Here is an 8200-nt window from a genome sequence, read left to right as displayed (position 1 = left end):
AAAAAAAAAAGAAAAAGAAAAAAAGAAAGAAAGAAAGAAAAAAGACTATGCTTCAGAGAAAGAAATGTAATGTGAAGGCCTTTGACAATGACAAAAAAGGTGAAAAGGATACCGTAGTCCTGTAAGACAGGAAGCCAGGATTGTATGGTCACTGGAATGCAGTACTGTTAGTTCCTGTGAGAAGCAGATGAAAAACATCTAAGCTCAACCACAACTACAAACATCTGGATGCTCAGCTGCCCTGTTGGCTGAGAGGAAGCAGGTGCGGTTGTCCTCTTCGTTAAAACTAGCCTTACACTTTTCAAGGTGGATGTTACTGGAAGAGGTTGATGGCCCCCAGATGGAAATATGACCAGTCCCAGTGGAGTGGCCAGGAGATTCCATGGTCCCTGTCTGGATTTAAATGGAAGAAATGGAGATTGGGTATTGTCAGCCACAATAAGATCTTGTCTTTGAAGATCATAAACTTTTCCATACTCTTTCCCCAGTAGGCCCTCTCCCTTGAAGCAAGCAGAGAGTCTCAAGAAGGTCTCTGTTAAGAGAAAAGAGACTCAGCTGTCCTGGACACTGAAAGGCTTCAAGTGCTGAGGTGTGCACTGACAGGATATATCTACTCAGAAAGCAGATTTTGTAACTAATTACATTGTTTAAGTCAATTGAACAAAACAAAACAGAACAAAACAAACAAACAAACAAACAAAAAAAAAGAATTTGAATTCTAAAACTGTATTCAGTGGTTTGTGAACAGCACTGTCTTTCTCCAAAGGTAACTGTATTTCAGATAATGTATTTTAATAAAGCCTATGTTTTCTTAATTAATGTTATTGCTCATGCAAACATTTAATACTCTATCTTGCTCAGTAAATGCACTTGGCACATAGATTGCTATAGAAGCCACCTCATGAGTACTAATGTGTATCATTGATCTGTGTACTGTTTCACAAAAAAAAAACTGATGCAGAGAAGGACCTTCAAAAGGAATCTGGATTCAAAGCGTCCAGTTTTCTGAACAGAAGAGATGTTAATCTTAGCATACAAAATTCAAGAGAGAGAAATACCAAGGAATGAAACAAATTTAAGTTAACACAAGAACACATGTTTATATGAGACTGTCCAGGAGATGTAAGATATGTAATATTAAAGTCTGTAATGGCTTTCTAACAGGAACAAGGAAACAAACAAAGCCTCAAAATAATTCCGTGGTTTTGCAATGATGCCTAAGAAGCTGGGAAACAATAAAAAAAAAAAAGGATTTTCAGAAGGCAGAATATGAAACTGCCTTGACTGAGAAGAGTCATTTAAGTCCAGTTTCTACCTCAATTGTTTTCCTTCACTGAAAAAAAATCACTAAGAGTCATGACCTTTGCAAGACTTCTGCTGTTTCCAAATAACAGCAAGAAAACATGGACCTTTCTCTTGAAAAGCTATCTACTGCTGAGGAAAGCAGAAACACCTGATTCCAGCTTTGTCCCTCTTCCCCTAAGAAGTGATGGTAACAATCAATCAGGGGATCATAGTATCAGACCAGAATAGAGTGGCTACTGAAGAGATAAGGCTCAGTTATGAGGCTCCTCTCCTAGCTCCAAAGACATATATAATGTCTTCAGTGGCTAGATTGTTTTCCATCAGTCAGAAGGAGTAGAGAAGGTTATTTGGGATAGTCATTAGTCTAATTTTGGATATTCATTTGGGATACAAGATGCCTATATTCAGGTCTTTGGCATTACTCCAACAGTATTTAACTAAAGAACTTTGACCAGCCGCAAATATTCCTAGCATCTCTGTTATTTTTTTCACTTTAATTTTTTTTCTCTAGCATTTGGATGTAGACAGGACAAAAATATGAATAAATTGCCTCCGGGATATGAGCTTACAGCAGCTGTTGTTTTATGGCTCTGCTTTGCAGTATTGTTCCCCTTGTGCTCTGTGACATATATGAGTGTTCTGCAAGTAAAATTTACCTGTCTCTACACAGCAATGTGTATGTAGTTGCTAAAGAGCATCTAGTCAATTGCTGAACAGTAAGTGATTTCTATGACCTATCTTCTCATTCAAATCCTGATGCCCTTTAATTCCAGGCTCTGCTAAGTTTGGTTCAGTGTTCAAAGACACTAAAATCAAAGCTAGTTGGCACCAACAAGCACTCCTGTTTTCTGGGTACCATTGCCACCTCACCAAAAGGTAAGTTTTCATATTCAGTTTGGTGTAAGATTGCTGCCTTTTCCTCTGCTCCTTTCTTCAGTTACACTTGAAATAAGAAATCTACGCCTTTGGCCCTGTCTTAAAACTACCTCCAAAGAGATGCTAGCTAGCCTATATTCTACTATGTCAGGAAGAGTTTGTGAAAACAAAGATGGTTCCAGACAAATGCTTCACAAATGCTTAAAAACTGCATTACACCTAACTCAGGACAAAAATACACCACTAAATCAAAGCAAATGCAGGCTATTTATAGATACTTGCCCCCTTGTGAAGTGTGGCATCTATATTTTTTTTTGTGTGTGCAATCTCTGACAATTAAGTGATTTTACTTACCTTTTACAGATGAACATGCTAGAGCAGATAGTTTATTACAAGATTCAAACCCAGTGATCGATAAATTTGGTAGAAGAGGTTGGTCAAATCCCAAGCCTCATGATTCATTGCCCCTTTTCTTCTTGGTCAGAGAGGTCTGGTTTTAGTGGTTCACAGCTACACTGGTCACATTCTTTCCTTAGTTACCTCAGTTGTATTTGTGGATTCTTCAGCAGTCTCCTGCTAAAGCATTGGTGTGGCCTCACCTTGAGTATTACGAGCAGTTCTGGGCTCCATGATATAAAACAGATGTTAAGGTCCTTGAATGCACCCAGAGGAGGCAGCAGAGCTGTAACAGGGCTGAAGGCATGTCCTGTGAGGAGAGGTTGAGGATACTTGAGTTATCTATTCTGAAGAAGAGGAGGCCCAGAGGTGACCTCACTGCTCTCTGCAGCTCCCTGAGGAGGGGAAGCAAAGAGAGGTGCTCTGCTCCTGGGAACCAATGGCAGGACAGGGAACAGCACAGAGCTGCGCCAGGGGACGGTCACACTGGGCGCTGGAAAACATTTATTTTCTTTGAGCCTGAAACAGGCTTCCTGGAGAAGTGGTTGATGCCCCATGGCTGTCAGTTTTCAAGAGGCACTTGGACAGTGCCCTCAATAACATACTTTAATTTCTTGTTAGCACTGAAGTGGTCAGGCAGGGGGACTTCATGATCTTTGAAGGTCCTTTCCAATTGAGCTATTCTATTCTATTCTATTCTATTCTATTCTATTCTATTCTATTCTGTTCTGTTCTGTTCTGTTCTGTTCCCTTCCTTCATTCTTTAATCATCCTTATTAAAATGAGCCAAGATTGATATTTTGGATTTCTCTGACTTTATTTTTGTTGTTAAACTACTTTCTCATTCTCTGTATGAACTCACAAGCATATCTTCTAAAAACTGTACTTGCATTTATGATATACATATATATATACATATTAATTCTTCCACTGCTTATCTTCATATGAAATTTTTTGAGCTACAGTGACTTTGTCCATTTTGTGATGAAAAGTATTGAATTGAATTTCATGTAATGTAGATTGAAAATAAAGGTGATTGTCATTGTTGTTTTAGTAGTCTCTAAGATTTCTCTATCACTTTCATTTTGGAGATGTATCCATATTTTTCTTTCCTTCTCTGCTTTATTCTCCATATTGGCAGATTAATTCCTATACATTGCTACAGTGCTGGACTCACACTAAGTGATGTCCCTTTTCAGAGAATACTGAAAGTCAGAGTCTCCGACTCTGGAAGAACCCAGCCTTCATGCCTCTCCATTGCTGAGCTCAAATCTTTCTGGATGCAGATCTTGTTTCTTTGACTTCAGCATTCACAATCCTTACCAGTAAATAGTGAACCCAATAATAGCTGGCTAACACATTTTGTTGTATAATGGTCTACCCAAATCTAATTGGAATCAACTGGAACTTCCATTTGGCTTAGCTGACTGCAGATCAGACATATTATTTATGTAACTTAATTAACTGACACACAAACACACACACAAGACTCTGTTATCTCTAGTGGATAGACAAATTCTGCTTACCAAGAAGTGTATGAAGAAATGGTAAATCATAAGATAGAATCATAAAATTGTCAAATCCTTAAAAGTTGGAAAGGACATCTGAGGGCCATCTAGTCCAACTCCCCTGCAATTAGCACGGACACCACAGCTAGATCAGGTTGCCCAGAGCCTGACCCAGCTTCACCTTGAAAGCCTCCCCTTGAAACCTTGGAAGATGGTGAGATCTTGCACTGAGAGGTGTTCCCTTTCCCACTACGAGAATGAGAAATATTTCTAATAAGATGTCAGAATCCCTAGTTATTCTTCAGTAACTGTAAATGGAAGTAGTAACAGCAAAGAAAAGACTGTAGCAACACAGACATCACAGAGAAAACTACAATGATTCCTGATACAACTGTAAGGGAAAGAAGGAGACTATATTACATGTTAAAAAGAAGTTAACAAAACTAACTTGTGTGAAAACATGTAAGCCTTGAGAGACTGTTGTTTGATTGGTATTAAATTTAAACATCAGCAAAATAAATAAATAAATGTAATTCTTCTCTAAAGGCTGAAGCTCCCCAAATCAGTGCTTTAAATGGAGAGAGTGAACGCTGGATGATTTTGGCTGCTGGAAACCAATAAATAATGACTTCAGCAAATATTGTTCAGAGGAGCTCAGAATGAGGAGGGCTTTGTCCAGCAGGTGGCGAGTTTTCTTCAGAATTGCAGTGAGAGGATTTTATGGTTCCGTCCGCTCTATAACGCCCTGATCGTGACATGCCTACAGTATTACATACAAAGGCCTGTCTGAAAATAACCTTATGGGTCTGATCTTATCCTACAAATAGCAGGAAGCTCTTGGTTAGGGCTGAAACTTTGTCAGTACTTAATCTCCTCTCAGGCTGAGGTATTACTGCATTTTTGGTGCTTAGGACCACCTGAAGGCACAAGGGCCCCCCATTAGATGACCTTTATCTCTCATACTTCAGCATAGCTGGGTATGATAGGGGCTGGTCCTTCTGACTTGACTCTTAATCTCCTTTGCTTTAGTGACTTTTAGCTGATCCATGCATTTATTTCCATGCAGGTTCTCTGAGAATTTATAACCGTTGAAAAAGCTATACCTAAAAACAAAACAAAAGGAATTTGACTTTCCTATGGAGCTGCTTCATATTTAGAAAATACTGAAACCAGGGAAGACATTATAAATTATTATATAACTAAAATTCAGATTTCTCGTATGTTATCCTCAATAAATCCTACTTTTGGGATATTTAAAATCATTAAATTCTTGCTGGGTCAGTATTTGTATGTCCTTCAGCCAAACACTAGTTCTGTATTAGTCACAGTAACGTTTCATGCTAGAATAACACCTTTCCACTGAGTAAAAGCCAAGAAGTTGAATCTGCAGCGACATAATAGTACCATTCTTAGGTATTACCATCACTGTAGTTGACCATGAAAGCCCACATTGAATTCTATGGAGGAAAACCTGAACCCCATAATTGTTGCAAAGTCGTGAGGTCATGTCAATAGTGTGCATGGCTAGAGATCAACTGGCTTCTGGTAGTAGTTGTATTATAGATGAGTGGGGGGGATAGATGTGATTTAGGGGACTGAACACTGATGTCTCTGGATTAAAATTGTCCTTTTTCCCAGCGGAGGATTGGCCATTGCCTCTGCCAGTAGTGCTGGTCATCTGCAGAGTAGAAAGCAGTGCTAGGTCTGGAGCTGGACATCAGCTATCAACAACATTTTTGTTTAGCAGAGGAGATAGCCCTGGTCCATGCACCTCTTTGTCCTGCCAGGGACTCCTCTTTCACCGCGATAGAGGTTATCTCAAATATTGAATGTCCTACACCTGTTATTAAAGTTGAACCCCACAGATGACTGAGATGTGCTCTGATCTTGAGGGCTTCCCAGGGTCTGGACCCAGGATATTTAAAGTGTCACCCACATTTCTGAGCTGTGGGTCCACAGCTCAGAGCTTCTCAAAGAGCCTGACTGAGGCTGCAGAACACATTTGCACAAAATCTTTATATATTCAGCACTGTGCATTTCTTTACCGAACTGAGCAGGCAAGGCAGCTGGTATACGGAAATAAAGTGCTCACAGCACTGGGAAGAGAGTCAGAGATCTGTGGCACAAACATCAGTGTAATCTTCCCTTCCTGCTACTACATGTGCTCTGAGTGTGACATTTTCCTTGGGCTCCAGCACCCAGACTGTGAGTGACACAATATGAGTACTGGCAGCTGATGCAAGTAGAGCCCTGTTTCACAGCTTATCCTGGGATCTATGCAGTGAGCAAAGCCAGAGCAAGATCCCAAATGATTAGGATATAAAACTTGCGGTCCTGTTTGTATTACTGTCTCCAGTCCTGCAAAGCCCAAAGGAAATGCACAGATGCTGACTTGCTGCCATGAAGTGTTGCTGCGATAAGTCCTAGGAAAAGATTTTCCAAATGCTTCCTGCACAGAAAAGGTTTCATTTTTCTGTTGTAACAAGACTTTTGGTATGTTGGCGTATGATCTAGCAACTACTGCAGGTATGGGCTGTAGTAATTGCTGAAGATAAAGCCTAATATGGTGAGCACAGTGCTGGAGTGTCTGTCCCCCTTACTCTCAGGAAATGAGCTGAGATGCCTAAAATACGAATCATTGTCTCTGTGGGAACACACACTCCTGAAATAGGTTCAACAGTTTAACTGATTGGAAGAGCAATAATTCTGAAGTCAGATACAGGTATCAGTGAGGTCAGAGAGTGAGTTTCCTTTGCCTTGAATGAGCGTTGGATCTGTTGTAGCCCAACCTCACTGTCCTTCTCTTAAAGGAAGAAAAAAAAAACGTATGGAGCCCTGATCCTAGTCATGGGTTTAACAGAACGTGGCAAGAAAATGTTGCCTTAATTCCCCCCAAAACAGATGGAGTCCTTCTTTAGTTATTAAATATAGCCTCACCAAATATAGTCCTTGTCAAATGCATATTATCCCAGAACATTTCACAAGGTAAAGATGGCTGACATTCCCTGAATCAATATACATGTACTCCTAATTCTAGTCTGCATACTGTAAAACCGTCTGTCTTAATCTATCTCTATGTCTTCATTCATAGACAAAATCAATTTCCTTTTCTACATATGTATATACATGTGTATACTTGTACATACATGCCTAATTCCATACATGTTTTTTGTTGTTGTTGTTTGTTTGTTTGTTTGTTTTACCACCTACAGAAAATTCTTTAATCTCAGTGTGCTGTCATTTTCTGTGATCCTTTTTCCTGCCTAACCTGAGCTGGATGGCAGGGAAGTTACCTCTACCAAGTTCCCAGACTAGCAGAATTGTATATATCACAGCAGTAAAGAAAGGATTTCTCTGCAGAACATATGGCATAGGCATAATCCACAGCAAACTGATGTGCTGTCCAGGCTCTGCTGGCATTCCACTTGAGTGTCCCAATGCACACCAGTCTTTTTCTCATAGGCCCATTCTGAGCTCTTGTCACCAAAACCTTCTGTACCTGTGGGGTCGTTAAATTCTGACTCAATTTCCAGCAGATATGGAAATCACATGCAAGCCAATGCAGTGCACACAAATCATTCCAGCCACCCTTGCATTAAATGAACTTTTTCAAGAAGCTGGTTTTGACCTGATAGAATATAATGGTTTCAAGGGAACCATACAGCCATTACAATCCATCATATAAATGAATACTTAGGGACACCTAAATCCAAAGATTATTTGACTGCTACACATAAACTTGCACTGAGGGGGCTGGTGGACAGACCCCCTCAGATCTGCAGTGAAAACATCTGTACCTTTAGGAAATTCTTCTTAAATATGAGTGCATGCATAAACTTCCTCGGTTTTCCAAATCGGTCCATTTGTTTTAAATGAAAGTGACCCCCAGCATCAAATGACACTCTGGATGCACTGCTACCAAATTATCAGTTTAGAAAAGCAAAGGATTTGGGAACGATAAAGGTATTTTTATGAGCAGTTCTGATTGCGGGCTCAGGCTTCTCCATAACCTGATGCTTTTTCACGTGTTATTAATTACTGTGCACTGTACTCCTTTAACTTCTATGGCAGATACTGTAAAGCTGAGCAAAAGCAAGCAATAAACATACAAAAAA

The sequence above is a fragment of the Meleagris gallopavo genome, chromosome 2 (genome assembly GCF_000146605.3).
Source record: "Meleagris gallopavo isolate NT-WF06-2002-E0010 breed Aviagen turkey brand Nicholas breeding stock chromosome 2, Turkey_5.1, whole genome shotgun sequence".
In the NCBI taxonomy this organism is placed as follows: domain Eukaryota; kingdom Metazoa; phylum Chordata; class Aves; order Galliformes; family Phasianidae; genus Meleagris; species Meleagris gallopavo.
The sequence above is the reverse complement of the archived record's forward strand: the minus strand, read 5'-3'. Positions refer to the sequence as shown.